At 50.0% G+C, this 26,856-nt stretch overlaps 1 long non-coding RNA gene across 1 annotated transcript; it reads left to right on the top strand.

Moving 5' to 3' along the window:
• The first annotated feature begins 7,171 nt into the window (after positions 1-7,171).
• Positions 7,172-21,514, top strand: LOC120758263 (uncharacterized). The gene is made up of 3 exons (XR_005702823.2): positions 7,172-7,249; positions 13,808-13,913; positions 19,017-21,514. It is a non-coding gene; the product is annotated as an uncharacterized LOC120758263 (long non-coding RNA).
• The last annotated feature ends 5,342 nt before the right edge of the window (positions 21,515-26,856 follow it).

Raw genomic sequence — 26,856 nt, 5'->3', positions numbered from 1 at the left:
TCAGAGGCTCTTGAGAAACAGAATGGCTCAGGTAAGGACAGCCTTACCCAGGTCTGTGCAAAATATCCATTCCTCATCCAGTATTTGCATAGACTTCATTCATGGACCTCTGTCCATTCTGTCCTTCTCAGCTGCCCGGGAGAGTTCCTGCTCTTTTCTGTCCTTTTTATCACTCAAGCCTCCCCTCCTTCCCTTGGATCCACTCAGGGTTCCTTCTGAAACAACTTTTTGGAGTTGGGTCATTTCCCAGTGGGTCTCACATCAGTACATTGCTTTGATCCGGAGCTGATTTCCTCAGGCACCCCCTGATCCCTGCTGGGAAGAGCAGCCTGTGGGTCCCAGCCCCTGGTGCTGCGGCTGGCAGTGCCCACGGCCGCTGTCCCTGTGCCAGCCCTGGCTCTGCCCGCTGCACCCGGCAGCAATCCCCGCTGCCAGCCGCAGCGCTGGCCGGGTTCCAAGCTGCTGCGGGCAAAAGCATCCCCGCATTTCGGAGGTCTGAGGCTCAGGGGGTGAAGGGAGCAGCCCTGGCTGGCAGGATGAGCATCACTGTGGGGAAGGAGTCACCACAGCTCCTTGGTACTGGGCAGGGGGTTTGCTCCTGATCCATGGAATCTCTCTCCTGCGCCTCCCTGGCGTCCTGGTCAGGGGGTCAGAGGTAGATTTGGAAGCTGGCTAAGAGTCTTTTTTTTTTCTTTTTTTTTTTTTTTTTCTTTTTTCTTTTTTTTTCTTTTTTTTTTTCCCCCCACAAAACTGGGCTTTCTGGGCAGCATTTGCCTTCTTCTCCAGAGTTTGCTGTGGTCTGGGCTGTTTCTTGGCACCAGCACAGAGGGTCAGGGCACTGCCAGCTGTCTCCATCTCTTGTCTTTTTAGTGGCATTTCAGTATTTAATTACTTTCTTTATGATCCTTCTTAGGTCAGCTGTTTGCTGGAGGTGGTCAGAGCTACTGGAGGTGCCGGATGTTTCTGTGAACACCTCCATCCAAGCACCCTCACGGTTAGACTCGAGGCCAGCTTGCTGCTGACTCCTGCCTCTGCCAGAAGGGCTCAGACTGGAGGATGTGAACATTTCACAGACGGGATTAAGCATGGACAAGTCACTCCTGTGCCCATCCTTACTGGTCCCTTCGGGAGACGTGTTTGTCTGGAGCTGCTGGAAATGAAGCATTCCCCAGTATGTAACTTATTTCGGTGCTGTTCCAAAGGCTGCTGGAATGCAAGAGGCTTCCAGAGGATTTTAATAAATATAAAAATTTAAAACAAGTGCAGACGTGCTGGTTCCTGCCAATTCTCCTTCCTTTCCCATTCCGGGTGTGTGTTGCATTACTTTTTTCTTAAAGCACCAGCTGAGGAATGAGCGAGGCGAGCTGTAACAGTGTGGGAGAAAAAACACGTCCCTGCCCTGCTCCTCGTTTCCCTCCAGCCTCTCCGAGCAGCTCATCTCATTCCTCTCCATCCCCTCTTCAAGTAACCAACCACGTTTTCCCACAGGAAGCGTCTTTGGGGTCAGAAAACCGAGATTTTCACGCGGAGCGCGTTTGTTCCCGTGGTCAGGCAGGACCACAGCGGCCGAATCCATCGCTCGGCAGCGAGGGCTCCTCGAAGCGGGCGGTGGGCAGGTGCCCGGCGGCGAGCGTGGCACGGGCAGCTCCCTCCCTGTGCCCCCGCACTGCTCCATTCCCCTCCCGACCCCGCTGGGCATCGCTCCCGGGGGCTGCCGAGCGCCCTCCCCGGCCGGGGATGCGGGATGCGGGATGCGGATGAAGGATGCGGGATGCCGATGAAGGATGAGGGATGCGGATGAAGGCTGCTCAGCCGCTCTCCCGCCGCTCTGGCTGCGGTGTCCGAGTCCCGGTGGCCTCTCCAAGGACTCGTGCTGCCCGGAGTGACCGGGAACAGCCCGTCCCGCGCCTTTCCTGCCGCACATCTGCTGCTCCTCGCTCCCGCCCCGCTCCCCGAGCCGCCACGGGGCTCAGCGCTCCGCCGAGCGCTCTGAAATTGCTGTGAAATGAGGGCAGCGCTAATTAGCTCAATTAGTCCTTTGCTCTTTCCCTGATGGAAAGCGAAGGCAGCGGTCGGCCCGGCGAAGCCAGGCGCAGCTTCGCCCGGGGCTGCGAGGGTGCGAGCGGCGGGGACGCGCTGGCACCTCCCTGTGCCTGCCGAGCTGACCTGGGGTTAATTGACAGCAGGTCTCTCAGCTCGGTTTTGCAAAGACAAATTTGTTGCCCGCGTCCCTCCCGGCTGTGGGATTATGGCTTTGTCGCCTTGCTGGTGTCCCGCCTGCTCCGGGGCAATCCGTGTGCTCTCTCGCCTGGAAACGGGAGGAGGCAGCGGGAGACATCCCCAAGCCAGAAATTAATCCAGCTCCACGCCACCAGAAACTTATGCTCTGTAGCTGCAGAAATGAGCTTTCCCCCCGCACCACTCGGGAGCTAATCCTGCCCGGAGCTGCTTTAGCACAGTCTCGCCTCCCCGGTATCTGCAGGCACGGAAACTCAGCCATTTTGACATTTCTGGCTGCGAATCCTGCCCTCAGCAAACACACTCGATGCTGATACAAGGTCTCTTGGCTGCCTGTGCTCGTACCCATCTGTCGCGGTGGCACGGTGCCCGTGAGCAAGATGCTCTGCTCTATTCCCTGCAGCATAGGTGCCAAGCGGACCAGATGTTTCCAGCAGGAAAGCGAAATGGGGAGGCAGGGTCCTTTTTTGGAAACTCCCGGCTCTCTTGGCAGCTCGGTGGGGTGGAAGCGTGTGATGGCCCCTTGCCTGTCCCTGCCACCCCCGGCCAAGCATCCTACGGTCTTTGAGGGTGTTGGCAGAGCCAGCCCCGCGCCTGCTGCCTGCGGAGGGACAGCCACAAACTGCCTGGGGTGGCAGGGGGCACAGAGTCCCATTTCTGGTCCACGGGGACAGCCGTGGTGGGTACTGGTGCCAGTACAGTTGCAGGTACCGGCGTGGGCTCTGAGGAGAGCTCCCAGCTCCCAGCTGGGGTTTGCTTTTCGGCACCTCTCCACCGCCTGTGAGTCAGCACTTGCTCAGCCCTCAGACGAGTCCCAGGAGAGACGGTAAATAAGATGTTATTTTCCTCTCCGGCTGAGCAGTAATTCTCTGCCAGCCCACACGAGCAGGGAATTGCAGCGCCTAATGGCAGCCCCTCATCCCCTCGGCAGTGCTGCTCAGCCCCGGCAGAGCGGGGCAGCAGGGCAGGGGCAGGCAGGGCAGAGCCAGGGAGGGGCTTCAGACGCCGAGCAGGGAGAGGAGGATGCTCCGTCTGCATCTGGAGTCTCCTCTAGCAGATGGGCTGCACCCAGCTGCGCCTTTTGTGGCAAAACGCAGCGCAGGTTTGTGCCCCGCTGCCTCCAGTGCAGGCAGCAGCCTTCCCAAAGCTGGGGGAGAAAGGAGGAGCCGTGTCTGGCTCCTGGTAGCTCTCAGGAACCCGAAGTTTTTCAAGCAAGGTTTTAAAAAAAAAAAAAAAAAAAAAAAAAGCATCAGTAGCAGTTGTGAGTGTTTCAGGAAACAACTCGCTGGTATCTGCTCTCACCAGTGAGAGAAAAATCAACCCTATAGGATTACAGCCCGCTCAAATCCGGGAATAAAGGATGTTTGAAGTTCGTCTCTATTAACAAAACCCCTGGAGTTTTTTCCTTGATATTGTTGTCAGGGAAATGTTGAGGTTGGAGATACCCGCCCCGTGCGGATACTGGCTCGCCTGTCAGATGGGAGAGCTGGAAGAAAAGTGTGTGGGAGCTTTTTCCGAGTGCTGAGCCCACCGAATGAGACAAACTCCAGGTAAACTGAAGAGTGGCCACCTATGGAGATGCCCCTTGGCCGAAAAAAGAATGTGATTCTTCAGGGTTACTTACCGACAAAATAGAAAAATTGCATTTAAAACACAAGGCAAGGAAAAGTTTGATCAATTCTTGTGAAAAATCTCTTGGTTCTATGTTTACTGTTCCGATTGACTTAAAAACTGAACTGTGCCTGTGTTATTCTAATTAGGCAGCTCAGTGCTTCCGTAGTGTCGTGGTGAGCATCTTGTCATGCAGTCGAACTCTGGAAAATAGTTTGAAGGCTCCTGAGACCAAAACCTGTGTTTTTATTGCTTTTGGCTGCTGATGTTTGTGGAAGTTGGAGCAATGACCTGATAATTTGCCAATCACCATGAAACATGCGCTGTTAAACTTCTCTCCCGGATGTCCCATGTGAAATCTCAGCTGCTTTAGATGCTCTGTGAAATACAACTGAGCTTTCTAATTTATGGGGAGTTGTGATAGACCTGGGAAGCTGACACTGCTGGCTTTCAAACAGATGAAACTGGGTTTTTTCAGTGCAGAAAAATTGAACTTCTTGCTCTTTGTATTAGCTAGTGCCTATGAGGACTAAGCCAATTTGCTGAGCCAACTCCAGAGCTTGCAGCATTTGTTTGTTTTAAAGTAGTGCTGGCCAGAACACAAAGATCCTGCAATACTACAGTAATGAGGCCTTGGGTTTCCTTACCTTTAATTACAAAACCTTGGAAAACTTTTTCTACTGGAATTAAAAACTGTTGAGAGACAGAAATTCTTCTTCTGTGGACAACAAACGCCTACGGAGGAGCCACCGCCTGCTACTGCTGCTGGAGATCCTCGTCAGCGATTCTGCTCATCAAAGCTGACGTAGTTCCCTCAAAATAAGCTGGTTTCAGTAGATCAGGGCACTTTTTTTTCCCCCCACTCCCTTTCAAATCCAGCACCCAGGAGGATTCAGGGAGGTTTCTGACCTGCCTGAAGCAGAGAAGAACGAGTCCTTGTGAAGCTTGTTCCTGGTGCAAGGAGGCTGGAGCAAGGTGAAAGGCAAGAAAAAGACTCCTCCTGGCAAAATTACTTTATGCCCCAAGGTGAATTTAACGAGATTAAAGTTCTCTGGTTGCTCTCTCTTGCTCTCTCCCTGTCCTACTTGATTTCCAGCTGAGCTCCCTTCCCGAGGCACCCATCCCACTGGAGTCTCTGGGGGTTCCCTGGGAGCCCAGAGTCAGTTGCAGAGGGGACTGTTCCCCCTCAGCACCCACGGGTGACGGGGGGAACCCCAGGCTGTCTGAAGGTCACCGGGGGTGGTGGATCCTCCTTCTCCCAGCAGGACCCCAGGGTGCCCCAGGGACAGGGAAGACCCCAGGAGCGGAGCAGCGCTTCAGGCACAGCCACAGCCCCGGGATGAGGCATGGAAGCACTTCAGCATTCAGGACCTGCCCTCCTGCCCGCGGCTGGTTTTGTCAGGAGTCAGTAATTCGGAGCAGAGCGATAATTTGTTACTATTTCTTCTCCCCACCGCTGGGTCTCAGTCCCTGCCCTCCTCACGCCTCTGCTCAGATGTTCCAATGAAGCTGCTGATCCATTTCTGGGACCTGTCCCATCTTTCCAGCATGGCTGGGGAAGGATCTACGGCAGCAGAGATGCTGCTCGTGTTTCTGCCAGGTGCTGCAGATGCCCAGGGGAGGTGGGCATGGAGGATTCACCCTGCAGGGCCAGCCCAGGGCTGGGCCACCAGCCATCGGGCCAGGTCCTGTGCTGCAGCCTTGGAGCAGAGGAGAAATGAGAAGTTGGAGAGGATTTGTTTTACCTGGCAGATGAAAGTGAGGGGGCAACAGCTGAGATATGAGCAGGAGCCTCATCCTTGCTGCCGAAGGGCAGACAGGGCGCTCCCAGGCTCTTCCCACCTCCCTTCTGCCAAGGGCTGCTCCTGGATGAGACTTTCAAACCTGCTCTTCCCCACCCCAGCCGTTCCCTGAACCCCTAGGGAAAGCTGAGACCTGTGCAGTGCTGTGAGGGCCTGGCTCAGGACGGAGCCCCTGGCACGGTGAATCCTTGGGAGTGCTTGGAGAAGCCCAGACACGGCAGCAGCAGCAGCAGCTGCCTGCCAGGTGCCCTGCCCAGCCCCGGCTGCCCGCCTGGCACTGCCAGGGCCGTGGGATCTCCGCTGGCGCCGGGATGTGCCACCACTCACTCCAGACCTCAGGGCACCTGGGAGGGGCAGATGCTGTCCTGGGGAGTTGCAGATGCTCTCCTGAAGCATTCTCCCTTCCCAGGGATGATCTCCCTGTGTCCCATTTGCCCCTGGCACTGCTGAAGGAGAGCCCACCGCTGAAGGGTATTTTTAACATCACCTTGGTAAAACGTAAAGGCTCCGAGTCTGTTGGCAGACAGAGCGCTATTCTTCTCACTCTGATGAAGAAACTATTTCCTTGTACATCTGGTTCATATTTTTCTTTAGGTTTCTGCCAGAAACAATTCTGAAAACAAAACGCAGAGCCGAGCAGAGCGAATGTATACATTCCTGAAAGATTCCTTCACCGCTCCTCTCCGACCCAAACCTACCAGTCCTCTTCACAGACTTCTCTTCTTTTTTTTTTTTTTTTTAATTTTTCATTTATTTTTAATTAGTTTTCTTTTCAAAATGTGGAAACATATGGCCCGATTAGCTCTGGAACACTGCTGCCTGCATCATATATAATGATCTACATTTAGAAAATAATTACAGCACGTAGGACAAGAAAATACTCCATCACAGAAATTTTTTTAAACTTTTTTTTTTTTTTTTCCTAATTGTTTAAGCCCATTATCTCTCCAGTCAGATTTGTCTGGAAAGCCTTATTAACGACTGTGTGACACGAGCCTCACGCTGGGGCCTGGAGGCTCAGAGGTGTGTTTTTCTTCAAAAGCCAGGTTTCAGGCTCCAAAAGGGGAAGCTGCAGCGAGTGGAGTTTGAGGCCACGCTGAGCTGCACACATCCTGCTTTGGTCCGCTGCCACAAGCAAATTGTGGGCAACTGGGCGGGGGTGGGGGTCTTTGCTTCTGCAAGCCTGGATGGGTTGGGCTGTGAAAAAAAAAAAAAATTAAAAAAAAAGCAAAAAAAAAAAAAAAAGCAAAGAGAGAGTGATATCCCAGATGCAGCCTAGCTAAGCCCCAGTAATTGAGAGGGAGGGCCCGGGGAGGTCACGGGTGGGTGCACCGGTGCCACCTGAGAGATGGATGGCGCCCAGGGTGTTGTCATAGCACCACGCTGCCGCTCCCGGAGCAGCTGAGGAAGCGCGGCAGCTGAAAGCCGCCGGCTTTGCCTAATTGGGAGCAGAGGCAATGCGCTAAGGGAGAAAGGTGTAGCCCCAAATTATTTATGCTCCTGGTGGGAGGAGCGCAGTTGCCGTGTGAGAGTCAGTCTCCGCTCCCTCGCCGAGGCACCCGAGCCGTGCCTGGGCTGGAGGACCACGGGTTTTGCAGGTGATGCTACGGAAATGTTTGAAAAAGCTTTTATGGAGACGGGTTTGTGTTGTGAGAAAGAAATCAGCCTTGGGTGTAGGACCCTCCCCCTTTACCTCCTCCACAAATATCTCCAGGTTTTCCTTGCTGGCTGCAGTTCCAGGTTAGGATAGAAGAGGTGAGTGGTTGGGACACGACCTGCAGACCACTCAGTACGTCTTGCTCTAAATCCTCTGTATAAATGTTTATTTACATGCCTGAGGAAGTGCAGGGAGTCCTGTCTGCAGAGAAATGGGCCGGCTCTGGAGGTGGGGACACCTTTGCTCGGGGGCTGGGTGAGGTCTCCTGTGGGACAGGAGGAGGGCTGCGGTTCTGGCAGGGTTATGAGCCAGAGCCCGCTCCTTCCCTGCAGAGAGCTGCCTGCTTTCACTCCAGTAATTGCACGCTTGGAAACGCTCCTGCTAAAAGACCGAAATGACTGATTACAAAAATTGGAAAGGATTAAAATCTCTAAAACAATGCGAAGGGAAGAAAATAGATGAACTAGCGAGGGAATGGGCTTATCGCTTCTTGAGCAAACAAACAAGTGAAAGCTAATTTTCTGAGCCAGCAAATGAATGATTAATGAAGCAAGCCGCGATTAACCCTTCATCAGGAGCTCACCTCCTCGGGTGACTGCTCTGCACGGCTATCGCTCTGCTTCACATTGGAATAAAGACACAGTTTGATGGTCATAAATCTGGGGCTCAGGTTGTATTTCAAAGGGCTCTGGCGTAGCAGGTATATCTGGGGAAGGAAGAAAATACGGTTTAAAGACGTTCCAGATGTACGGCGGGCTGTGATGTTGTTTCAAGAGCCGCCCATTTTTGTGTCTTTCCCAGCACGGTGATCAACAAACCCCCTCGACAAAGGCACAACATATTTTGAAATATGAACTTGTCTCTTCACCGCATTTTGTTAAATGATTAATTTGCCTTATATTAACTTAAAATGAGCTCATTAAAAGATTTCTCTTTTTTTTTTCTTTGAAAGCACTGCTCATTATATTATCATTTTAAGTAATTAAATCAGAATAAATGGCTCTGTGAAGCTATTTTAATGTAACATCTAATTATATCTGACCTAGACACTGAACTATAATCATTAACTACATGAACTGTGTAATGTTCTGCAGACTCTTTAATAATTTATACGGGTTGAATTCAGCTGCGTGGAGTTGTAAGCTGAAGTGGCTGGATGCTGCGCACCTGTAGCGGTGTGGTACAGCTGATGGGAGTTTGCTTCTCAGGCTTTTTCCAGCCTTGCCTTGGCTCTGGGAAGTTTTCCCTGTGAAGTTGTGCTGGTCACAGGCTTGGTTGGACCTGGCTGGGGTTGCTGCTCCTTAACTGTGTGTACAGAGAATGAGCATATGTGTCTTGGGCATGTGTGTGGTGTGATGTTTTCCTCTGTAGGACGCTCTAGTTGAGGTAAGATATTTATACAATATGTTTTAACGGTGCTAGATTCTGATTTAGATGTTTTCACGTGAGCAGCCAGCCTCAGTACAAGAAGTTTTGGGTTTGCTGTGTTGAATTGTGTTCTTGCTGTGTCTCCTACTGAGAGGCTTAATCTGTCCTTCCATTTCAAGCAATTTTTTTCTGATCTATTTGCATACAGCTTCCAGGCTCATATTCCCTTGAAAGGCTTGTTCAAGTTAGGTTTATTCCTGGAAATAAGTTTGTTTGGGGAAGGAAAAAATTGGCTTGTGGGGGTTTTAACCTTTCCTTCCTCGAAGGAAAAGGAGAGGGGCCGGAAGCTGCCATGGCAATAGATGCTCCATCCATCCATCCATCCATCCATCCTCCTATCCTCCTGCCCCGCCGCGGGCCGGGCGCCTTTTGGAGAGGGAACGGATGCCCCGTGTTGTAGCGCATCCAAAAATTGCTGGTGCCACCTATTGGTGGAGCGCAGCAGATTAAAACGCGATTAATGTTTTATTATCGTGCCCTCCGCTTATCTCTCCGCGCCTGGCGGGCGGGTCGGAGCAGCTCTGCTGTTTGTTCCAGTATCGGTAAGCCCGATGCTGGCAAACGCTGCTGGCGTTCCCCGTGTATCTTGGGAGCGATTTGCAAACAGGAGGCTTGGCTGCGGGCAGGCAGCTGCCAGGGGACAGGGATGCTGTGAGGAGAGGGCAGGTGGGCAGCTCTGCAGGGGAGGGCAGGCTGAAAAACCAGGCTGGTGTCAATGGTGCTGCTGGGTGTGACAATGAACCCACCGGGCTTAGAGAAATTCGGGGGATTCCTCCAGCTGCTGGCCACGGCTGGGGTGCAGGGGGAGAGCTGGTGTGGTGTATCCCGTGTGGGAGGTGATGCAGAGCTGCCTCGGGGGCCCCACAGGCCGGGGACAGAGATAATCTCCCCAGCCGCAGGAGATCTGAGCACGGCTTTGCTGCAGGAGCCTCTGCTCTGTGGATTTTTCCAGCCTCAGGGGGTTTTCCAGCCTTGCAAAGGAGATGAGGGAAAGCTGAATCCCTGCCTAGGGCCCTGCTTCCTCCTGCCTGGTTGCAGGGGACCTTTAGCCAAGCCCTGATAGCCACAAAAAGCCCTGCTGGCCTCCTGCCTGGTACGCTTAAGCAGTTTTATAGCTGTCATATGGAACAGCCCTATATTAGCATCAGGTTTAGTAGTCCCAGGAAACATCCAGCCACAGCGCTGACATCATGGACTAAAGGCTCCAAAGGTTCACTTGCTTAAGTGGCTATTTGTAATAGAGTCTTTTAATAAAATCTCATTAAAGGAGAGCTCCTGCCCGAGCCTGGTTCCTGAGATTGCTGGAACACAGCACCAAGACCAGCCTCGAGCTGCTGCAGGAGGCAGGGGAGAGTAAAAGGGGCCCTGCAAGGCTCTAGTGAGGGTTGGAGGGAAGAGCTTGGTGCTCATCCCTGCTGCCCCAGTCTGGGTCCAGAGAAGTAAAAGAGCCTGGTAGAGTGCAGAGCAAAGGATGAGCAGTGCAGAGGTAAAGGGAGGGAGTTACTCTCAGCTTTTGCACGGGCACCACTCTGTCTGGGAAGCACTGGTGGGAGACAGGGGCTCAGACTGGTGTCCAGCTTTCCCTCCCCATCACAAGCTCAGAAATGCTGATTAACTCAGCCCCTAAGCAATGGGCAAAGGATTCAGGGTGTTCCTGAGTGAAGACAATGTAAGGTTGGTGCTCTGGTGCTCCCAGGGCTTTCCTTACGCTTCCTGTCGCAGTTTGGCTGAACCTTTTTTACTCTGTGCTTGAAGAACAATCTGAATTTCAGGGAAGAGTTTTCTAAACACTTGTCTCCTCTGTAATTTTACTGTCATGTCATAGAGAGGAGCAGCTTGAAAGACTTCAGGAAAGAAATTATCCTCTACTTCAATCCTAGGGGCTTTTTTTGTTGTTTTTATTTTTTTTTTTAATACCTAAAAAAATTACCCTTTGATGTGAAAATTATATGCACTTAGAGATATGCTAATATGAAAATGATTGGAGAAATGTTGAACACAGAGAACAGCTCATTTCCGGGCTCTTTCCTTCACCACCTGCACCCCTGACAACCTCAGTGCCACCCTTCCACATGCACATCTCTCTCTAAAGCTATTGTAAAAGCTGCTCTTATTGTATGTAGGCTCATAAGCAGATCCCTTGTTTTAATTGAGGGGGAGTCTTTAAAATTCTTTTTCAAGTGAAGGGCTTTATACCCATTCTGTGGAATTGTGAGAAGGATGGTGGTAAAATTCCTGCTCAGGAGGTGCTGAAGGACCAGCAGTGCTTTCCCAGTCTGGACTTGGGCTGTGCACTGATCCCAAAACCATCACCAGCTGTGGCAGAGCTGAAGCTTCTCAGCAGATCGCCCGGATCCTTAGTGCCAGAAGTGGTTCCCAGCCTCCCCTCCTTAGGCATGGATTAAAAACCTGCTGCTGAGTGAATGAGAGCTGCCTGTGCTGGCCCCTGATTTGGAGGGGACACAGCATGCTCCGGTGCCTGTTTACTCACAGAGATGTCTTGCCTGTGGTTCTTTACATATGTGAAATGAGATAAGCTGGGGAGAAAAAAAAAAAAAAAAAAAGGATGGTTGTGGAGTGGCAGCCGGGATTGCATCTTTGTGTTTCTTTCCCTTGCTGTCTTCAAAAGAAGAATTTTAGAGTCAGCAAAGGCAGAGCCGGTATCATCGCAGCCGAGGGTGGGTTTGTTTACAGCAGGTGCCCTGCTGTGTGCCTGGTGTGCTGCTGAGGATAGGGAAAGCTCTTGGAGAGAGCCTGAAAAGCAGATGTGTCCTGTCTGTGAAGTGGCGTGGTGGCTACCAAGGCTGAGGTTTAACGTGCCTCTGCTGTAGCGTCCTACTCCCTCAGCGTCCCAGGCTCTGGTGGCATCTCTGGCTGATGTCGGGGCAGCAGCTCCCCAGGCCATGGCTGGTGCTCGGGGCCATTAACACCCAAATTAGAGAGACTGCGGGTTTATTCTTCAGAGGCCAACACGGTGTTAAAGTGAGAGCTTCCAGCGAGCAGCTCCTGCCTGCGCTCGCAGCCTGCAAGGGGCAGGGAGGGCTTCCTTTCACTGATTAGCGTTGATTCCCCTGCTGGGGAATAGCCTGACTTACTTCATTAGTGGAATTCTCGGTGGATAATTCGCCTGCGAGATGTTAGCATGAGGCAGAGGCTGCTGCTGCAGCCTTACCTCGTGTTGCCATCGCTCCTGGTGCGTCCCTTTCCTGGCTCGCCCCGCAGGGAGCCCTCCTGCATCCCTGTGCCTGCTCCCTTCCTGCTTGTGGGGGGTGATCAGCAGCCCCCAGCACATCCCACCTCCCTGGAAATCCGTGTCCTCGTGTTGTCTTTCCCCTGCTGTTGGAATCTGGGGTGAGGGGGAAATACTCTTCTTGTGTCTTCCTTTTCCTGCTTGTTTTTCTTATTTATTTATTTTTCAAATGAACATCTGTTGAACTGCAGGTAGTTGTGTCGGGGGGGGGGAAAAAAACAGAAAAAAACCAAACTCTTCAAAAGAACTCTGATATATTGAATTTCCAGCTGTTTTTTACAGGGCTGCTCCGAATCAGCTGGTTGCATTAATTAATTAAAAGAACTTTGATTTCAAGGGTCCCCAGAGTTTGTACCCAACTTCCATGAAAACGTGCAAATCCAATGTAGTAAACGTTGCCTTTACTCATGTGTTATTTGGTTCCATATTTTTTCTGATTGAGAGAGGCATTAAAAATATATATGAAATGTAAAATACGCATTTACACATTATAAGAAGTGGCACCTTTGGCACCAAAGGAGCTCTGAACGTAGGAGCTCACATGCCCCCACCACATCTGCTCCAAGGAAAGCTGCTGAGCACTGTAGGGTTGGTGACCAACGCTCAGAGTTCCAACACTGTGCACCCATCAGAGACCAGCAAAAGCTGAAATCTGGTATTTTGGGGTGGAGGCACTCTTTGTGCCTGGTTTCTTTGGCAATTTGTTCCGTGTTCGTTTTTGTTTCTGGCAGGAGCACAGTGGGCTCTCTGTTTGCTCAGGCCCTGGTCCTGCAGACCGTTCAGATCCCCAGCCTGGGCTTTGCTGTGCATCAGTGTTAAACAAATCAGTCCGTGGAAAACTTGCATCTGGATTTGAGGGCTTGGTTACAGGCAAAAAAACCCTCACACTTTCAGTCCTAAATTCAAATCACTCGGAGGCACAGGGGTAAATTTTTAACCTTGACATCGGGCAGAGGAACAGGTGAAATTTCCCTGTTAACAAAGCCAATTTTGGATGGGCTGGACATGTTTGGGGGATAAATAACATCCCAATTATTTACACACACACACATATCCATACATTTATATATATACACCAAATATTGCAGGAACAAACCTTATTTATGAAGCCTTATATTAAATAAATCAGTCGTAACAAGCTCTGACTTTGCCACGAATGTGCCAAACTATGAAGTAACTCGCATAGAGTTGCACAAGGGCTTTTGGAAGGTTGCTGTTACCTGTCACGTGGAAGCAGTTTTGATCCCAGGATCTCGAGTTTCATCTGGGAATGGAAATATTCTGGCTCTAGAGAAGCTGTTAGAGGAAAAGCATTTTAAATGGCAGAGATGTGTGTGTTGTGAATGTATTTAAATCTGTAGGTACTTGGAGCCTGGTACCTGAGCGGCAATGAATCACAATAAATAAATGCAAATGTCCAGAAGAACAAAAGGAACATTAAACAGATAAAAAAACCCGAAAAAACGCTTCACTGGGAAACAGCGCCGTTTCAGAGTCCATAAATAAAACCCCCTAATCTAATAAACGTTCTGGAGATAACTGGAAAAAATACGGAAATGGTCACTTGGTTGTAAGGGAGCATATTTCACTCCTGCCTAGCAGAAGGACGTGAAGCCTGTGCAGTTGAGTTGATTCATGGCCCTCCTAATGTCCCGGTTATCCCCAGCCGCAGCAGGTTTCATGCAGCAAGTACTCCAGGATGTCAGTGTCGAGTTAATATTTTAAGGACAATGGGAAACAACAGGATTGTAGTTTGCTGATGTGTTTTTGGGTGTTTTTTTTTTACCCTCTACCTCCTTTTCTTGTTTGTTTTTTTTTTAGGAAATGAGCTCCCGATAAGAGAAGAAGCAGCACAGATAGCCTGATGCGCTCATCGCTGGGAAGACGCAGCTTCCTTTGAACTCTCCGGGAAGAGAAGAGGCGGGAGGTGAGTGGCGGTGGATGGATGGTCTGAACGCGTGCCAGGATGGAGCAAACAATGCCAGCTCCAGCGGGGCTCCAGTCAAAACACTGGGCCAAGCTGGTGTAAAAAGCTCCGGTGGTTTTACTGCTTGGTAAAAGTTCTGACGCGCGCAGAAAAAAGGCGGAGAGGTTTGGTTTGAGCGTTCCTTTTATTGAGCTAGTTCCTTCTCGTCTTCCTGCTGGTAGGCACCACAATCTGCATCCGTGTGTTTCACAAAACCCCACAAATCCCTGGTGTGTGCTGGGGTGGGGATAGCAGCCTTTTTCCACGGCAGTGGTGCTCAGCAGGTCGTGGGGCTCTGCTGCCTGTGCCGTTCCCCCTTGCCCCTCACAAGTGACTTCATCTGATGCTGGCGTCACCCTGGGTGTGGTGCACGTCTCCATCAGTGAGAAACATGGATGCTGCTCATGGGCTTCCTCATCCCAAATCTGCCAGAAGCCCTGTGGGCTGGTGGCTGCTGCTGAGGAAGGAGGTGGTGGGTGTTTGGGTTCTTTTCATGCTGGGCTGAAGAAGGCCAAGTTTGTTGTTCGGTTTTCCATGAGGAAATGCTCCCAGCGATCTGTATGTGCTCTGGCCCTGCTGTTCATCCAGGGAAGGATGGTTCCTGGTGTCTCCTTAGGCAGTGTTTAGGCTGTTTGAACAGCAGCGTGCAGTGCGAAGCACCTGGTGCCAAATCTGCCATCACCGAGCCATAGAGGTTCTGCTGCCAGCTTTGTGTTCCTTTCCAGGCATTACTTACCTGAGAATGTGCTTGAATGAGTTATTAGAGGGGGAAAAAACACCAGAAAGGGGCGTGTGGTGTGCTCCAGGAGCAAGGGCAGGCTGTGTGCCTGCAGGTGTGTCCCTCCCTCTGGGGCCAGAGGAGCCTTTGGGGACAGAGCCCTCTGGGGAGGTGGCAGACGAGGAACTTGCCTGCCAGCTGTGCCTGACGCTGGCCCGTGCCTACTGTTGAGATCCAAAGCTGTCTGCGTGTAACGCTCCCGCTGTGCTCTCGAGCTGGCTGTGTCTGAACTGAAGAGGCTCCTCTGAAGTCTATATTAAGCACATTAAAAGCTGAAACAGGCTGCTCGGGCGTGTGCTTTGATAGATTCTCTGACTGTGCGTAGCGTAACGTTACAGCAGGGAAAGAACTCCCAGCCTTGGCTGATTCTCCCCCTTTGCTCTGAGTGGGGTTTTTTTGCTGTGAGGGTTGGGGATGGTGAGACAAAGTGGTGCAGACACCGACCTGCAGTGCTCCATGTGAATGCAAGAACTTCCATTAACCCCTCTGGATCACCTGCATCCGCAGAAGATCCCTGGCTCCTGCTGTCCCTGGGCAGCTTGGAGGAAGGGTATGGTTGGATAATAAGCTGCAATTACAGATCCCTTTATTCGTTGCAGCCTGATAATGTTCGTTATCATATATTGCAGATATTTTGATATTTATTTTGGTAGAAGTGAGACAGAATCCACAAAGCTTTCTTTTCTCCAAGTAATGGTCCCTGAGCATGGCAGCGTGTACCTGTGCAGATGCAATTTAACAGCATTTTAGAACGCTAATGGTGAATTAGATAAGGTTTTAAAAATATTCGGGGGGATAAAGTTCTTTTTTTTACCTCAAAGAACTCAAATGCAAACAAAAGGATGTGATTACAGAGCAGCATTGCTTTTCCAGGGCTTTTTGTCACGGCTAAAGCACCGGCGGGGGGGGAAGGAGTTTGGGATCTGGGCACCTGGAAAAGGCATCGGCACAGAGACGAGCTGAGAAAAGTGAGAAATTGTGAGGTGTTGGTTTTGGCAGGGCTTCCCTGTGCTCTGGGGGAGCTTTCCAGAGCCTGTATTCCCACTTTCTTTCGGGAGGCCTTGGCTGCGTGGATACCTTACACCCACAAACGCCGCTTTGTGCGCAGCCTGTTGTCAGGGCTACAGAGGCTCGCAGATGTGCACGTGTGAAAAACGCTCAGTAAACAACCAGAGATTTGAGGTGGAGGATTTTTATCACACACTTATCACCTTCTGCTGGTGTGGTCCTGCAGGTTTCACCCTGTCAGTGGCTGCTGGCTGGAGCAGGGATGTCTTTTGTGGTACGTGGTTGACCAGGCAGCTCCATCCACGGGAAGTTCAAAGCTCCCTGTCCGTGAAATCCACGCCCATGTAGCCCCAGAAGCCCTCCAATGTGTGTGATATCTTCTGCCTCTTGTCAAAATGTCCTTTGCCCCTTCACACATCATCCTTGATCCCGTGTTTAGCTCTTGGCTCCCTCAGCCTTTCAGCGTCCAAGTGATGACATCTGGTCTAGCACCAAAAGGGGAATAACACTTGTAGGAGATCATGGGGAAAAAAAGATGAAACTCTGGGTTAGAGCTGGAGCCTGCAGTTAATTCCCTGCTTTCAAATGGTGTTTTCTGAGTGGGTGATAATCAGTGGGCCTTTGCCGATTAATTAAAGGGCTTTACAAAGCAAATGATGTGGAGAATTTGCAGCCTGGGAGAGCAGTGGGTAGGAGAGGCTGTTGGTGTCCGTGTGATCTTCATCTGGTCTGACAGTCTGCCTCGCTGGGAGGAAAGGGGGAAGGAAAGTTCACCCCTGGGAAACAGCCTGGGCCTTTTCCCAGATGATTTTCGGGCAGGAAGAGGGATTAGTAAAGTGGAAAGTGAGTGAGACACACTACATCGCTGGTTAACTGGGGAAGATTGAGCCTCCAGTGGAGAAGAAAACCACAGTCCTGCTGCTCCTGCCGGTGGGAGGCAAGGTTGTGTCACATCAAATGTTAAGGTGTGACCTCCAGAAGGTGCTTTAGAAACATACACCAATGCTGTTCACATTTCTTTAAAATCCATGGGAGATCTGCCTCTGAATAAGAAAAACACGATATTCCAAGATTGCTGGTTTAAAAGCTTTTCATCAGCAGCACCGCAAAATTAAAAAATAAAAAAATCAAAGCTGTAACTGTAGCAAGAATCAAACTTGGGCTTGAGGAGTTTTGGGGGTGCTTGTCTTTCTGCAAGTAAGAAAAATTAACTCGAATGAACTCTGAGCTTGTTCTCCATCGTGCCTTTTACCATCACCGCAGTTTTTTCTCCAGAGAGACTCTGCCCCTTGAATTGAGGGTCTTCCTGGGTGTAATTTTAGTTCTTTAAACTCCCAACCTCCCTGCTAACTTTTTACTGTTGGACTTGATAATCTTAAAGGTCTTTTCCAACCTAAATGATTCTATCAGGTAAATGGCAAAGGTCTGGAGGTTTAATTGAGAAGGGAGCCTGCCTGCAAGGAGACTTTTGTAAGAGGAAAACTTTATTTCCTAGGATTTTCCACCTTCAAACTTTTGTCCACTTTTGGGACCTGGGTGCATATGGCAGCGCTGGTATTTAGTGTGTAGTGGCCAAGGAGGGTTGTTTGACTCTAAGCTTTTACACTGAGGCTGCAGGAAGTGTGCCTGGATTCTCAGCATGACTGCGATCAGATCCATATGAGGACAGGGATATCAAATTCCCTGGCTCCCCGCAAAAATGTTGTGATTAATCACGCTGAGAGTTGCAATTAGACCAAATAAAAGCAGCATGTTAAAGGAGCTGAGAAGGGAGGTGACGTGAATGTTATTAACGAGCAGGAGATTTTTGGCTTTGTGGAGTTTGCTTGAAATGTGTCAAACAAACAGAACCGAGATAAATGTAAAATCAGCTGACTGCATATTACCCCCGAGGATTCGAAAATGAGCGTTGGGGAGGGGAAGAAAGATCATAATTACCCAGAGGAGAAGGACTAAATCTATGGAGTGGAATAGTTATTCATGTTAATTGTGTCATCATTGCACAGATGCCGAGGGCGATGCGTTGGGAGGTTTTGCACGCGCGCTGTACCGGGGGATGGTTAATGGGGTGGGCATTTACATACCCCTCAAGGGAGATGGGTCCATCAGACCCCTTCTAAATATTCATCCCTGGTAGAGGAGAGGTGCACAGGGATGTGGGAGGTGAGAAGGAGGGGAATCTCGGCTATTAGTACAGCACCATATTTGCAGAAGATATCCCAAACTTGGCTCGTCCTGATTTCATCCGCTCTTCTGAAGCTTTTCCATCAGCAGAGTGATTATCATTGATTAAGATCTATTGTGGCTTAATTAAGCTATCATATGGCACCTTTTCTGCGACTGACTTGAACTGACAGCGATGCTTAATCTGGCTTTCTTTGCCTCTTCTTCCCTCAGTTATAAACCTTGTATTGGGTGGATTTTATGTTGGTTGTTTCCAGCGTATTTTATGGCTCTACAGCTTTCCTTATCTGTTTTTGTGTTGTGTGCTCACAGAGATTTATGGGCTGAAGTATAAGATGCAGAGCAGGAAAGGGGGAAACAGAGCTAAACCCATTAAAACCCTGGAATCCAAGCATTGGAGGCATTAAGACACTTAAAGAAATGGGAGGAAAGCCTGAACTAGGACATGTATGTGAAATCCCTGTGCTCTGACCTCTGGAAAGAGCAGGCTGGGATTGTCATCCATGTCCTGTGGTTCAGGCTGGGGAAGTTAGAAAACTGGCATTAGGGGACCGTGCAGGAGGTGCTCGCGGTCACTGCAGTTACTGGCTCTGTGTGCTTGCAGAGTTGGGTTTTACAGGGTGCATTTGGGGGGGTTACTGCAGGGGGGAATGTGGTGATGGAAACTGAAGGGACTCCGAGCAGCCTGGTCTAGTGAAAGATGCCCCTGCCCATGACATGGTATTGAAACAAGGTGATCTCTAAGGCCCTTCCAACCCAAACCGTCCTGCGAGACTTTCTGTGGGCCCAGACCCATCCCCTTGTGCTGAGTCCACCAGGCTGAAGTTCTGCCTTGGACAAAAAGTCGAGGCTTTACCTGGCTGACAGAAGTAATGCCTTCTGTCTGGACACTCCAGAGGAACAAACCTGCTCTGGGCTTTGAGAACAAGCCCTGCTGCTGCCCTGCCTCTCTGTCACTGGCCCTCAGGAAACTCCTCTCCTGCTTTGACATCCCCTTTGCCTCAGCCACGTGAGTGGCTTCCTCCTGCTTCCTCAGCCTCAAGGTCAAGTCTGCTCCTCTTGGTCTAATGGGGTTTTTTTGTCATATTTATTAGGTGTTTGCATGTGTCCACCACTCAGCCTTTGAAGCTGTCGTCTCCCCTACCTGAGTCTGGTTCATTCATCTGCACAGTTCTTGGTCGTATTTGGGTATTATCTGAGATTGAATGCTGCAGTTGTTAATTTGGGCTCTTTTAACAGGGCTTTAAAAATAAGCCCAGATATCGCAGAGCGCTGAGAGAAGCAAGGGCTGACTACATTGGCTCATGACCCCTTCCCAGCCAGGATGAGCTGGAAAATGTCTCTTAACTCCAGAGAACAAGTCGTGTGCGCTGTTATCCTGCCATAAAAACAAAGGACTCCTCTTTCCGAGTGATAAACGTTCACAGTTTCTGGCTGGAGCAGACCAACAGCTTTCAGCCTTTTTATTGCAGTTCTTCAAAACTCTCGCAATTCTCACTGCTCAGCACTTTATTGCAGCAATTGTACCCTGTGCTGCTGACCTGGGCCACTGCTGCTCTTTGTGTCCCCCCTCGAGGTGCTCTGGCGTTCATCTTGCTGACGGCACTGCCTTCATCCAGCTTGCCAAGTGTCTCCACATCTGCTTTCCAACGCCTCCTCCTCACACTTGGGTGCAGCCACTTACCTGCTTAAATATCTCCCAAATGCTCATTTTGAGCAAAACAATGCTAATCCAGAGCAGATGCTTAAGTGCATCTCGGAGAAAATTGCCCGTGGCTGCGGACCTGTCATCGCTCCGCTCGCAGGCACGTTTTCCCTGGCTCATGTGGTGACCACCTGGAGCTGGTGGTAACGCGCCCAGGGCTTCCACCTCCAAAAACCAACCTCTGTCTTTGTTCTGCAGCTCATGAGATTTCTTCCCGTGGTCCTCACACACAGACCCATCTCCCATATTTCTTTGTCTGGACACCGGTGCAAACCTGGCTCCTTTCTGCCTGAGAAATGTGTCGTGACCCATCTCTCAGCCCCTTGAGCCTGGAGAAGCTACAATTTCTTCTGTGGCTCTTAGCTTTATGCCTCTCCCTGGGAGTTCTTCTTGGCCTGTGCAGCTCTGAGGGTCGTTGGCACATTGGAATTTCAGCCGGTGTCAAGGAACAGGTCTTGGGGAAGGTGGGAAGCCACACAGTCCCCAGTGTAACAGCATGGAAATAGCTTTTCAAAGGATGCAGCTGGGAGTCCAGGCCCTCCAGGGCCAGGGGCAAATGACAGATATTGAAAGCTGCCTTTTAAGAAATGAGTTGGGTTTTATTTATTCCTGTAGCCACTGTAAGTCAAGGAAAAGGCCTTGTGTTTTTAATCTGTATATTGGTTTGCCTTGTGCAGACCCATAAGAAGGGTGGTAACTCACCCCCTGCTCCATCCTGATGGCTCTGCTGTCTCAGCAATGGTTAGATTCTTCCCTGAAGAAAGCAGAGGAAGTAGGAGAAGAGGTTTTATAGGAAATATCTCTTCCCACTCTCCTATTAATATACATCAAATTCAGGGGGGAAAACTGGATGCAACAAAGAAGTCTCAGGACTGAAAGAGTCTATTTGGATGAATCTTTCACGTCAGAGTTATGTTTTTTGTCTTGCATGAACATCTGTGATACTTTTGAGTGTGATGTGTCTCTCCTGAAAAGAGCAGAGTGTAGTGACATCTCAGGCAAGTGCTAAGACCAAGAGAAGTGGGCAGATACTTTTATCAGATGTTTCCTTTGTAGACAGAAGTCTAAGAAAAGCCAGGCTTTGGCAATGGAAGCAGAGGTCTGAGCCTGTCCCAGCTCCATGTCCAGCAGGACCTGGGGGAACTTTAAACTCTGAAAGGCAGCTAAGTGACACACCACTGTTGTTGGGAATCCAGTCCCCAGTGGCCTGCCTAGACCTCTACTGGGAAACTTCTACGTGCCCACAAAACCAAAAAAAGGCCAAACCCCACCTGGAATCAACATAACTTCATTATTGCAAAGTTCACAGTGATACATTTGGCATCCATGGCCAGATGTGGGATATATTCAGTCATCTTTACCCAAAGAAACACTGGTGCTCTTGTTCTGGGCAGAACCTCACGTCATGCCCTCCCCTGCAGTCCTTTGGTCCAGCACCTGGTCTGTGCCTGTGACTCCTTGGTCGTGGGAGCCACCTCCATGGTGAATGCAGCTCCTTGATGCATGCTAGGAAGTGTCAAACGAGACTTCAGTGCAGGGAAGGAAAACATGCAGCTGGAAAATGAGTCAGAAGGACTTTTCACCCAGGAAAAGCTCTGCTGGAGCTCTCTGTGGCTGGGTCTCCTCCCCACTTCTGAGCTGCTCTGGTTCCTTAGCATCACTCTCCAACCCTCTCCTCTGTGCCAGTTTGCAGCCCTGTTGGTTGCATCTTTGCACACAGCATCTCATGTGGCCAGAGAATCCCCAGCAGCCTTGATTTTTCCTGTGACCCATCATATGGGAGAAATTTAAGACAGCTCAAGTGGACTTTGTTTATTTATTCTGCACCTCGGCCATCAGAGGCTGCCAGGGCCATGGTGTGAATTACACTAAAATAAATAAATGCCCTAATTGCTGCTGCTTTCCATTGGAAGTCATTCTTGCTAATGAAAACATCTCAAAATGTGTAGAAAGGGGACACAGATGGGCCAGAGCAGGCAAATCAACTGTCTTAATGGATCATTAAGACAGGCTGCTAAAAAACCCACGCTGTAACCAGGTGAAGTTCCCACATTGGTCTCTGTGCTTTGGGTAAAGCTCGTGATGTTCGTCTTACTGCAAGCACGGGAGTGTTGGTGGAGCAGTGTGAATAGGAATGGAGGAAGAGCAAAACAAGGCAGAGGTAATTCAAGTTAATGCCATGAAGGAATTCACACCCACTGGAGTTGTATGCATGGCTGTAACCACATTCTGCTGCGGCCCCCGAGCCAAAAAAATTGACACAAAAAGAAAGGATGGGGTGTGGGGGGGGAGGGGAGATGATAATCACTGTCTTTCCTTTCTATAAATGTGTTAGAGGTTTAGTAAGTGTTTCCAAAAATGTCTGTGTGGGATTAAAATAGAAACCACGGCCAAGTTTAAAATGAGCTCTTGGATGGGGAGCAGACAGTAGGGTAAATCCTGGAGGTCCCATCCTGTCCAAGGAAATGTGGAAACGCACATCCAGGATGGAGAGAGTGAAGTGTTTGTGCTGGGAACTTTCTGTTGGCCCTTTGGGGAGCTTGGTCATCCCAGCAAGTGGGAACAGCGCTGCACATAAGCAAAAAAACACCGACTCCTAAAGCGTGAGAGGGTTGCCATGGAAATCAGGAGTTGTTACTGAGAAAGCAGGAAAATCGTGAATGATCTGGAAAACCATGGATTGTTGGGGCTTCCTGTCCTCTGCTATGTAAAACCCCACCCCAGATTGTTGAGGTCCTTTCTGGGAAGATCTTTGCCACTGCTGCTGCTGTGCAGGACAGCAGGTTGTACGTGCATTAACGGGGGGCACACAACCCACAGTTTCCATTGCAGCTCTGGGCTCTGGCGCTCCGCCTCCTGGTCCAGAGGAGGAGGTAGGAACCACAACCAGGGCATGGAAATTACCTGGGAAGCCTCTGCTGTGGGTCACAGCAGGGTGTGACAAACCCCAGGCAGAAAAGCCCCCAAATTATCCCTGAGTATCTCATCTGGAAGGCTTTTGCAGAGCTGGGAACTGAGTGAACCAGGAGATAGGATCAGAAAGCTGGGGATAGTCTGCAGAAGTCAACAGTGGTTGGTGGAGGATGCCCTCGATGTAAGGGCTGGGAGGGGAGTGTAACTTGTCAGAGGATCTGGGAAAACGCTCCTGTTCCCAGTATCCACAGCACTCAGAGACCCACGCCCATGGTGAGCAGGAAAGACTGAGGAATTGGCTCCAGGACAGATGAGATGGAAGCCATGCTTAAATGAATGTAATGATGTATGGAAGTGAAATGTTATTTTGGAACTAAAAGTTTAAATATATATAACAGTAACGAAGGCAGGAGATCCGCGTCAGGAATGCCAGCACACTTGCTGCTTCCAAGGTTTTATTTTAAAGTCAGGATACTGGAAATGCTATTCAGCATGTTTCCAACGAGCTGCTAGGCCTCCTGGAAGTGCTAAGGCCATGTTTACTGAGAAACTGCATGGTAGGTCCTGCCGGAGGCTGCTCGGCAGCTACCGACAGCCACAGGGTTTTCACCTTTGGCAGTTTGGTGGCTGAACTCTGTGCAAAGCCATCCAAAGGACAGAGCCTGTAGGATTAACAGGTTTCTCATTTCTGGGCAGTAATGGGAGGAAAAGCCCTGGAAGCACTCACTGCACCTGCAGCCGTCTCTCTGCCACACCTCTGTCAGTGTCCCCGAAACAGGAGCCTGTCCCCGTTCTGGTCTGTTCCAGGGACTCTGTTGCCTTCCTTGGCACTGCAGGGCTGTGTCCCAGCCCCTCCCAGCCCCTTTTGGCTGCTGCTGCAGCAGGAGCACAGTGGCAGCAGGTCAGAGGTGTTCCTGGGCAGGACACACCTATAGGGACGCATCCATTGCTCCCACCATGCTGCTGGGATATTTTTGTTACGGTTGTGATGAACTTTCTGCTGTTGACTTCCTCCTGTGGGCTTGTAAACTCAAGCTGTCCACTTGCCACAGGTCTCAAAGCGTCGTCTTACAAGGAGAGAAAGAATTTTCATTTATAATCCATGAGACCTATTCAGGGATGTGTTGTCCTCCCCCCTCCCTCTGCCAATAGACCTCTAAGTGAACAAACAAATGTCTGGAAATACAGGCAATTTAGCTCGGAAGAGATATCATCAGTAAGGTTCAGAGGTTAATGGGCATGGAGGATTTATAACAACCCAGGCCTATTAAAAAACAAAACAAAACCAAACGGGGGGAGAAAAAAGGAACAGGAGAAAAGAAAAAAAGGAGTGGGTAGTAATCTAGTTGACATCTATTGTTCTTTGTACAACAGCTCATCTGTATTCTATCTGGTCCAGGGTGTTGCAAAGAGAATTTAAAGACACATGTGTGCAAGCACACACACACACACGTCTGTCTGTGTGCGCACATACAAACTGAAATATAATGAGGGAAAAAGCCCCCGTAAGTTTGAAGCAACAACGGCAATCCATATATCTTTATTTGCTGCCAACATCCAAGTGCTGAACTCTCGAGGAGCCTGGATCTCTGCCATCATCTGTCCGTGTCTGATCTCTTTGGTAAATACGGCGGCTGCCAAGAATGAGGCAAACGAAAAGCGCTCGCAGATTAGAAAGAAACACATGGCAGCCACTGACCTGCTGAAATCATAAAATACGTCATGAAGTAAGGAAAGAGGGGAAACAAATCATCCTCTCAGGGACTGCCCATCTGCTCGCACAAAGCCACAATCATTACTGCAAATAAATACATTCAGACCGGAGAAGTCTGGGAATAATTTGGGGGAGGTGGGTACCTTTCTTGTGTGTGTGTGTGTCTTTGGAACCCTCTGGAAATTTTCCTACATAAACAAGGTGAGATCATCACCCAGAAATAGATGTCTATCAATTAATTATGTAGGGAACAAATCCTTATTTTATGGGTACAATTAGGAAAAAGAAATATTCCCGGACAGGATGGGGCCGTAGCGTTGGAAAGGAACCCCTGTGGAAATTGCAGGCCCACGTTTTTCCAATGAAGGACGGATCAGTATTTATCATCTGAAAGACTCTGCAGTGTGAATAGTGGCTGTGTTTTTGCTATGAAGTGAAGGGATACACGTCTTGCTCTGCCTTTATATTCCCTTGGTGTTCCACAGGGGTTTATCCAGGTATTACATTCAATGCAAGGGTCTGGGTCATTTTTCTTGTTGTTGGTGGTGGTGGGGTTTTTGTTTTGTTTTAAGATTTAACAGATTAAATTTGACTGGAGCCTGCAAGGGACCTGGTGTAGTACATGTGTCTTCCTAAAGTTCAAGATCCAGGGTGAATAGAGGCTGATTCAAATATACTGGAGGAGAAGGATGAAAACAGAGGCTACTTTAAGAAGTTGGTTGTCTCTTTTTCTTCCGCTTTGTTCCTTTTCACGAAACTGTGCTGAAAACTCTTACTTTGAGGGTTATCCTGTGTTTGATGGTACTCCATTGCTGCCCAAAGTTGCAGGTACAAGGCATTTTGGAGCTCAGGGATATTTTCCTAAATATGTGCACAAGGGTGTGCAGCATGTCCGGGGTGGACTGAGCCTGTGGTGGGTCTGTGAGTTCCCTCATGTGCCCACCACGGGATTCAAACCATGTGTTCTGGGTGAAGAAAAAAGCATTTGAGAATGGGATTTCCTGGGGAGACCTGTGAATATGTCCTGGTGTGGCATCCAGAGGTCTCCCCAGGAAATCCCACCCTCAAATGTTTTTTTTTCCTCACCCAAAGCATGTGGTTTGAGTCCTGTGGTGGGAACATGAGGGGAATGTGTTCTGTGCACCCCCATCTCCCATGGGAGGCACCTGAGGGTGTCTGTGAGATCAAAGAAATGGATTTTGTGGGTATTAACCTTCTGAAATGTATGGTCAGGCAAAGCAAAGTTCCAAACCCACCAGAACAGAGAGAAGAAGGTGGTTTTACAGGTTCTTTCCTTCCCATCTGGGCAAGCAGCTGAGCACATGGCGTTGGCATCTCCGAGCTCCCCTGGACTCTCTGTGTCTGTACCCACGTGTGGACAGAGCTGAGGGGTGTTTGGTGATGGCAGAGACGCTCACCTGAGCTTGCTCTGTCCCGGTGGTTTGGTTACCTGGCTGTGCTCGTCTGCAGGTTGTGCCTCAGGGTGCATTGGTGCTGTCCAGGGAGGTGTCCGAAAGCCTGGGGCAGCTGCAGCCCTGCGTGGGGTGCAGCTGCCTTTGAGCTGCAAATCCAACTGCTCCTGTCACACCTGGCCAGTGGTTCTGGCAGGGGATCGTGTGCTCAGAGCTGTTTGAACTGGGGAAAAAACACCAAACCACTCTGAACAGGCTTTTTCGTGATGCTCTGCAGACCCCCACGTGCTGCACCAAACCTGGGCACTCCAACCTCTGCTTGATGCAAACCAACCCCCTCAGTCTATTTTACCATTCAGTGATGCTAAAATCTCAGGTTTTGAGAGGTTACGTGTTCCTGGATGTTCAGCAGATCTCTCGAGGGCCCATGTGAAATCTGGGGCAGGATGAGAAGGAGCTGGCCAGCTGCCCCTGGGCATCCTGCCAGCTCTGCCCCAGTCCTCTTGCTTCCCCTTGAGTGGTGATGGGAAGGAGCAGTAAAATGCTTTGAGCCTCGGGGACTAAAAAAACCCACACATTCATAACCTTCCCAGTCTCATTTCGGGGTTTCAGAGTTAAAAGAGCAGCAGTTATACCAAGAGAGACTTTGCTACAGGATGACTTAGCAGAGTCAGGAAGAAAATGAGGAAAAAAATTCCCCAGCTCTGAGTACAGGCTGGCTCCGTGACCCCTATTTTCTGGGAAAGCCAGCAGGGTAGTGGAATCTTGTCACAATGTGCTAATGTATAGGTTCCTCCCCAATGTCTAAAATTGAAGATTTCACGCCTGGTGCCAAGCAGCTCTAAAAGAGGGGCTTCCCATCTCTGTCGGCAGCTGCTCTTGTTACGCTCTTGCGCCTTTAAAACTGCACGGAGGATCCCAGATTTAATTTTTAATGTTACTCAGCTTTCCACTCTTCGGCTTTATCTCCAGATTCCTCTGGGAGCGTTTTCCATGGGTGAATCCCAGTGCAGGCCACAGTGTCCCCCTCTGCAGGAGATAACCCACTGCAGTGGGTACCCAGCCACTCTTCCTGCCTGATTACAAAACCAGGTGGTGTTTTAGGATAATCTCCTGAGCATTTGTTAGCCTGTATTATTTCCCTCGGATTTACGATTATCTTTGCACGCTTTGCAGTTATTTTCTGATCT

The sequence above is a fragment of the Hirundo rustica genome, chromosome 12 (assembly GCF_015227805.2).
Source record: "Hirundo rustica isolate bHirRus1 chromosome 12, bHirRus1.pri.v3, whole genome shotgun sequence".
Taxonomy (NCBI): domain Eukaryota; kingdom Metazoa; phylum Chordata; class Aves; order Passeriformes; family Hirundinidae; genus Hirundo; species Hirundo rustica.
Note: the sequence above shows the minus strand (reverse complement) of the source record. Positions and strands in the feature narration are given on the sequence as shown.